Below are 8,400 nucleotides of genomic sequence, written 5' to 3' on the forward strand. Positions count from 1 at the left end.
TGTGTCATATTTCCTCCCAACAATGAACGTTGGTTTCTTTGAACCATGACCACCATCTTTCACTTAACTTTTCGTTTTTGTAACCGTGGCGGTTTGGGTTTAAGGTTAGGCGACCTTCATCATGACTTTATCCAGAGCATTGTCACATCAATAGTTTGTATTTTGATACAGAAGACTGTTTTTAATAATAATAATACATTTTATTTGTCTGGCGATTTAAAGGCTACTCCGAGACAATTTAAATGGAAAACAGAAACAATAAAGACAATTACAATACAAAGAAAACACATGACATAACAATGAGGAACAGCACAAAAACATACACAACTAACTTGACAGGTTAAAAGCAGGTTTAAATAGATGAGTTTTAAGTGCAGTTTGTGAAGGGGCGAGTGACGGAGAATGTGTGAGGTGCTGGGGGAGGAGCTCCACAGGGAGGGGGCAGCAGTGGAGAAGGCCCCGTCCTTTTTAACGTGCATTTGATTGGTGATGATTTAAAGAAGTCAGTTCAGCTGAACAAAACAATCCCAATCAGATAGGTGATTTGTAATTACCTCCTTTGTTTTGTGGAACCAAACAAAGAAACCTCTTAACGGCTTCACCTCAAGCCATTCTTTGTTTGAAGTTGTTCTGTCGAAAAGATGACAAACGACGTCCTTCTGCAGAACTCCTCTTTGCCCTCCTCCTCAGCATAAGGCCCTTGAAGAGATGGCAGCCAATTTAAATGCATATCGACGAGGGTTAGACGGTCAGGAATGATGTGGTGCCGTTTGGCATGTGGCAAAACTGGTTAAGCAGCCTTCTTCGCTTCTTTCTGTGGGAGCAGTCAAGAGGCGATGCAAAATCAATCAACATCCTGCTTTGCAACTCTGGAGCATGGGCCACACGCCTCGTATATCTCAACCATATTAAAATGCAGCAACATGAGAAGGTTATATGTGCACCGAGGCTGCATCTGCTGGCGTGAAGAGGTGATCGAAAGCACGGAGAGACGAGATCTAATCAGACATTCCTGAAGTGTGTGTGCAGAAAACGTGAAGTGTGTATTACTTGGAGATCCACCCTCGCGGATGTGCTGCTGTGTGTCTCAAATACAGCCGAATCAGCTCTCCTCTGCTGTCAGATCTCACAGATCTTAATGAGAGAGCGTCTCTGCCCTGAATGTTAAACCCTCCCAATTTGCAGCGAGTCGAGGTGGAGAACCTCGATCACCGTGGGGTAAGTTACAGAGTGATTTTGAGTGGGTTTTTTTCTCCCCGCTTCACTCGGGACGCTAACAGAAAGAGGCAGTGTGTTCACGAGTGTGAAGTGTTATTTGTTAAAAAGGTTGCGACCCACCGTAAGTGATTTCCTGCCGTTTATCCGTTCCTCTCACTCTGTGTCACGGCCCTCCTCTGCGTGCGTGTCTAATCCCCCAAATTTGACGTTTATTCCATCTGAGAACACAAAACATATTTGAATTGTATTAACGAAAAAAAAAGAGAAATTACATTTAGCCTAACGTGTTTATGGACCGACAGGTGGAGATAACAGCAATGTCCCAGCAGACACTTGATTGAATGAAATCATCTCTTTAATTTACAAAGAATTGTGGCAAGACTTCCACAGAGGTTTGTGACGTGAGCATCTTTCCTCATCTGTCTTTAGTGATTATTTTCTTACTGCTCCAAATGTTGAATATTATTAACATATTTGCTTTACTTCTTTAAACAACTATTAGATAGATTACCATTCAATTTGGTTCAGACATTCATGGTGCCCAGAGGATGAATCCTACTGATATTGATGATCCCCTGACTTTTCCAGGAGGCACCAAACCCGTAACTGCTAAACACTTAAACCATTGGATATTAATGAAATACTACTTTGTCTGGAAACGTCTCAACAACAGTTTGATCAAATGTGGTTCAGACATCAGGTCAACACTTTATTGTGTCTAATACTTTGGTTTATAACTAAATATCTGCAGAACCAATGACTTACCTCTCATCCTCAGCGTCTATGTGTTAACTAGGGACGTCACAGTACCAGACATTTAGTAGTCGACACCAATATCAGTGAATTATAACATTATTGACATCCAATCCAACACCACGGTTACATTTAAACACATAATAACATATAATTTACCTTTGCATGAACCAATCATAATGTAACTCAATATAACCTCCGTACCTGTTAGCTGCTAACAGCTAACAGCTAACAGCTAGTCATGTTTTCTGAATATTGGCTTGGTACCGAAGTATCTGTTCTTGTGACTTCCGTCGTCTTTACTGCTGATGATCTAATGTTAGCATGCTGACGTTAGGATTAAGCTAAAGTGACATTTAAAAATTCTGGCACGTTGTCTTTACACACATAGATCACATGTCACAAACCACCTGTCAGATACGGTATTGGTACTTTCACCTAATAAGTGCAGCACTTTTCTAGTCACAGTGATGTTTTTAATACATTAACTTTATGATGTTAAGTTATTTTAACAATAACCGTGATCTTGTTTTCAAACCATAACCAACTAGTTATTTTGCCTGAACCTAAGCAATCATTTCACAGTGTTTACCATGTGCCTTCCTTTAAGCATGATAACAACGTTCAACATATCCCGTTGTTTGCAAAAATTACAAAGCCAACATTTGTTTCTCTGGCGACGGTTGAGCAATGATAGGGGCAGAGAGTGGAGGGCTGTGTGACACGGGGCTCCTCTCTGCTGCTGCTGTCTGACACTGCTTTCTTTTCTCAGCAGTCAACCAGGGCAACTTGTCAAAGCACCAACTGACAGCACTGTTACTGGCATTCTCGCTACCTCGCCATCCCTGTCATTGTGTCTGACTTTTTCTTAGACTCTGCATCTGCCTCCGTATCAACGGTCTCAGTTTCTTTTACCGCTTGTGTTTGCAGGCCAACCACCACGAATTATGGACAGAGAGACTCAGAGAGTTTTCCAAAATTGGGCCCTTTATCCACACCCACTCCTGCACCACAATCACCCATCCACCCTCATTCCTAAAACCAATACGGGAAACCACGATCGCCAGTAATGTGAAGAAGATGCTCTGTGAGTATGCACAGATCTCTGCATTCTGAGTCGCTCCAATGGGCTCAGATTCTTGTGAGAAGATGCGGAATGTTGCGCACATGACTCCTCTCACACCAAAACTTCCACTTCCATCAAAATATCTAGTGAAACGTCTTGATGTTGAGTTTCTGACTCTGACCGGTCTGTGTGAATCTATGGCAGTGATTCAGCAGTTACAAAGCTGTGAGCATGTTATATAATCGTGTCTCCCTTGGTCCCCTTGTCTCCTTCACTCTGCCTGTATTTGTCTTTTTCACTTTTACTTATCTCCCCCCCTCCCCGGCCTGCGCCGTGCTGAACAAGGCTCGGCTGACCCAATAATGCTCTTTGATATGTAAAAATATAGTTGAGATGTTTTAGAACTCAGCAGCAGCCAGTACCAATTTTATTTTTTTTAATTCTGCTGCTTTTTTCAAAGCTGCTTCATATCACTTGTTGGCAGGTTCTGACCTATATATGGTCTCTAGCGCATTCAACCCCATCGCACCAATTTCATGTCATGTCTTCTGTATGTTGCCTGTCTCATACTCTGGGACTCACTTCTCTCTCTACAGTCGTAAGAGCATGAACTTGTTTTGCTTCTCCCTCTGGCAGACTCTTCAGCTAATATGTCTCTCAGTGTCTGTCGCTGTCGTTTGTTTAACCTCTCTCTCTCTCATATAGATATACACATATAGGGGACAAACAAACAAGACTTTTACTCAGGGAACCAGGGTTCCTGTCCCGTGTGAAACCAGGCGGCAGCCTCCAGTACCTGCATTCTCTCTAATGTCCACCAGGGGGCGACTCCTCTGGTTGTATAGAAGTCTATGAGAAAATGACTCTACTTCTCTCTTGATTTATTACCTCAGTAAACATTGTAAACATGAGTTAATGTTCTCAATCTCTAGTTTCAAGTCTTCTTCAATACAGCATGATGTTCATTTATCCATTTAGCGTCAAATAGACCACAAAGCTAAAGTATGCTGTAGGGCGGGGCTTACTGTGAAAGAAACCAATGGGACACGTCCCGACGACTACGTCCACTTCTTATATACAGTCTATGTGTGAAACCAAAAGTTAAGTCGTTTTTTACTGATGTTATGTCCCGTGACGCTGCGCCAGAGTCACGTGACCTTTCCCTGTACCTGACGTTCCAAGCGTATTTATTCTAAGCCGAACCCATGCTTTGTGGTTTATATTCACCACATTTCACAACTCTAACCCTCTGCATTAAGATACGACGCAAAGGTCTGCCCCCACTGGGAGCTCCGGATTAAGCGGAAAAATACGATGAGTAGGGATTAGATCTGTTGATAATGAATAAAATGTTGTCATCGGCACGAGGAATAAAGGCCCAGAACTAAGAAAAATGAGACCCGGGTCGTGGGAAAAATGTCTTTTAAACTTTATAATTCTCAATATTCCATTAAAATCAAACCCATATTTGATACAGATTGTTTTTTTTAATTCTGCGATTGCCTCACCATATGGTAGTTTTGATTGTTAGTGGCGTAGTCCACCACTGCATCACTGCAACACCCACAAGCGGTTGTCAGTAAACGATGCAGCATGTAATCCAGTGTTATTGAGCAGGGAGTCCTGCCCCCCCCCCCCCCCCCCCCCTTTAGAGGGGGGGGGGGGGGGGGGGGGGTTGTGCGACTGGCCATGGCCGTGACTGCTGATGCCAGAGGATCCTGTGTGCATTAAGTACTGTTGCCTCCCGCAGCTTTCAAAGGAACCCCCTCGGCTCCGAGATCACTTTGAAGAGCCCCTTATCGATCGGTTCCTCTTACGTGACGGTCCCTCGAGGTCCAGAACATTGAGGAAGAGGAGAGAGAGAAGAGGAGAGAGAGAGAGAAAGAGACATTGAGACTTCACCTCCACCTCACCTCATTGCCTCCTGGAAACAAATACTGCATTGTTGCTGTGCTCAGATGCACACATGGACGTATATAAAGAGACACTAGTAGGCACCGTGTACATCTACGGTATCAGAGCTGAACGTTTTCCTGTTTTCAAATTGTTTGCCTCCCGAAAATACATATTTCAAACCAAAACTAGGTTGTTTTGCGCTTATTTCAGGATGTTGTCCTGGTGATTTGAGACATTATGTTTAGTTCAAAAATAAAAATAATAATAATAAATAAAATACACTCTGCTTTCTGATTTGGAAGCCTGGATGTTTAATCAAGCTATTTGTTCAGGAGAGACACCCCAGGAACTAAAGTGCAGTTGTACATGCGCTGGTCAATTGTGGTATTTTACTATTATTTAAACATAACATTTTAGAAAATACAGAAAGTAATTGAGGTTGTAGATTTATATGAATCCATATTCAGAGCGGTTTATTCCTGTATCCTTCAGAACCGGATTTATACATTTTATTCACAAAAACACTTATTTCTGATGGCTGTTGTACGACAGTATTTTCTGATTCATGGATTGATGAGAATAGATGTTCGAAATGTTTTTAATTTAAGTGTAACTGGTAGTTTCATGGCGAAATCTATTGGTGCAACGTTTTACCACATTCACCTGTATAGCGTTACAACACATAGCTTTAACTTTAAACTGCCTGCATTGTGTTTCCGTGCTGATTTTGACATGATGCTGATGTTTTGTTCGCACTTATTCCTAGATTACATTTTGCCACACTGCTGGACTGTAAACTGCTACGACGAGCACATTGTGAGAAACTGCTGCAGCTGAAAAGTTGATCCCGTTGCATCACCAGGATAACATTTACAAAGTCAAACCTCAGCGCTCAGCTTCAACAGTGTCTTTGTTTCTTTACACAGACACGCACACGACTCAGGGTCGTGTGCGTGTTTTGGTGTCTTATTTGACAGATCTATTCTCCTGTGTGTGTGTGTGTGTGTGTGTGTGATGAGCTACAGGTGGTGTCTTATGAGTGGACTGAAATTGCTGCATGCTGATTGGACGGCTGATGACGCCCTTCAGTATTTAAAGCCCAGCTGACAGCAGTCAGTGAACATTCACGTCGTTCTGTTTCGGGCAGCTGAAGTCTGTGACTGAACAGGTTTGAGGCTGTTCTGATTCTGCTAGTTTGTAGTTGAGCGGTGTGTAGAGTAGTGGCCGTCTGCTGAAACAGCGCAGAGGGCTGCGTGTTGTTTAACGAGCCACCGAGACAATAAAAAAATTATGATAAATGCTCGTCTTGTTCGTCCCTCTAAGATCACTGCAATAAATGAATTATCTCATTCCATCTGTTGATCCATTTCCTTCCGCTTATCCGGCGGCCGGGTCAGCGGGCTTAGCCGGGTATTCAATCTTATTGTAGAAAGAATATAAAGGCAATTTAATAAACTTGGAAACACTGTCAGAGAGCCAATTCTCAGTTGTCTCAGATCAGATCGCGATGACAGAAGAAGTTAAATAACTCTCCAGCCTCAGTGATAATTCCACCGGCAGTTTCCCTCATTATTTTCTCCTCTGCCTCCCCAAGGAGCAAAGAATCCAGTACAAGATTCTCCTCATTACATACAAAGCTCTCCACAACCCTGAACCCCTTCATACCTTTCTGACCTACTGCATCGACACTCCCACCTGCAACCTCAGATCCACCGATCCCAACCTCCTTGCCCCCCTACTCGATCCAAGCACTGGACCTGGGGGGACAGGGCCTTCTCCATTGCTGCCTCCTCCCTCTGGAGCTCTCTACTCCAGCACCTCAGACATTCAGACACTTTCAAAACTGCACTTAAAACTCCTGTGATGCGAGTTATGTATGATTTAGTTTTGTTTATTACTGTTATGTCATTTATCTGCTTTGTTCATCTTGTTATTGCTTTTATTGTTTCTGTCTTTACCATGTAAAGTGCCTTTGACTAGCGCTATACACAAGTACCCTGTTGAAGTGTCTTTGAGCAAGTTCTCATGTCTTTAAGGCTGTGCTTTGTTGCTGAGGTCTGGCCACTTCGAGGATGGAGTCTCCGCACTGCTTCCTGAGGATGGAGGCGGTCACGGCGATGCTAATCGTTCTTCCTCGTGTGAAGCGGCCGCGCTCCCGTTTCGTTCCGGCGGCCCGAGGTTGAGAGTGAGTGCTCGGAGGACGGTGAGAACAGCCTCGAGCACAGCGCGGGCCAAAACTTTAGCTCTGGCTTCACAGTGTCAGGGTGAGTTGGGGGGGGGGTAGGTAATCCTTTTCTCTCCGTCTCGCTTTCCCCCTCTGCAAAAAAATCCTCCTCCTGCAGAGCAACAAGCTCGGGGTCACCGTATGCCGGATTAGCACCTGTATCGCCTCAGATCTGCCTCGCGGTGTCAGCGCGCATTTCCACATTCACAGGTGGACGGTTTTGTGTCATTTAATGCCAGAATATACTCTGTGTGCTTCTGTCAGTGAAGCTGGTGAATAATTAACAGTTTGTGAGGAGATTTTGAGGGGGAAACAATAGCAATCCATCATTGTAAAGGTCAAACGTTTGATGCTCGGTGTAGGTGTCCAAACAACCAATGGCCGCTGTCGATCCTCTCTACACCACGATTTAGCTTAAAATGTCCCAACTGTTCATATTTCATTGTTTTATTGTTCATATTTCATTGTTTTATTGTGGAATCTGTTTCAGCACAGATGGGAAAAAAACTGACTACACTGACATTTACAACACGTAGATTTCAGTGCAGGAACATAAACAGGAGCGATGGATGGTGCATCATGACAGATGGGCTGGCTGAAATCTGAATGGTTTGTTCTGCGATATAGGCAGCCCACAAAAAAACTGCCTGGTTTGTCTTTTTTTTTTTACAGTTTGTGGTTTGGAAGGAACTCCAGATATCCAAACGGATGTGAACACTGAAAAAGTTAATTTTTCATGATATGTCTACTTTAAGTCCTCGTCCAGACTAAACTTATAAAACCAAGAGACTCAAAGACACTCAAAGCATCTATTTGGAGTTGTGGACATAGACGTAGTCGTTGTAACGTCACCCGTTGGTTTGTGGATGTTTTGAAGCCTTGAAGTTGACGATTTGGCCGTCGCCATTTTCGCTTTTTGCAACCAATGAACGGATGTGACCATGTTTTGAATGCGGAGGAGTGACGTAAAAGAGAAGCTGTAAACTGCTCTGATGTGTCAATCACTGTGTAGCCCCGCCCCTAAAGCATCCCCTGCTTTATGGTCTGTTTGACTCTAAATGGACCATCATTTACTAAATGAACATCATGCTGTATTGAAGAAGACTTGAAACTACAGATTGAGACCATAAACTCATGTTTACAATGTTTACTGAGGTAATAAATCAAGAGAGAAGTAGAGTCATTTTCTCATAGACTTCTATACAACCAGAGGAGTCGCCCCCTGGTGGACATTAGAGAGAAT

Source organism: Pholis gunnellus, assembly GCF_910591455.1.
Source record: "Pholis gunnellus genome assembly, chromosome: 3".
Lineage (NCBI taxonomy): Eukaryota > Metazoa > Chordata > Actinopteri > Perciformes > Pholidae > Pholis > Pholis gunnellus.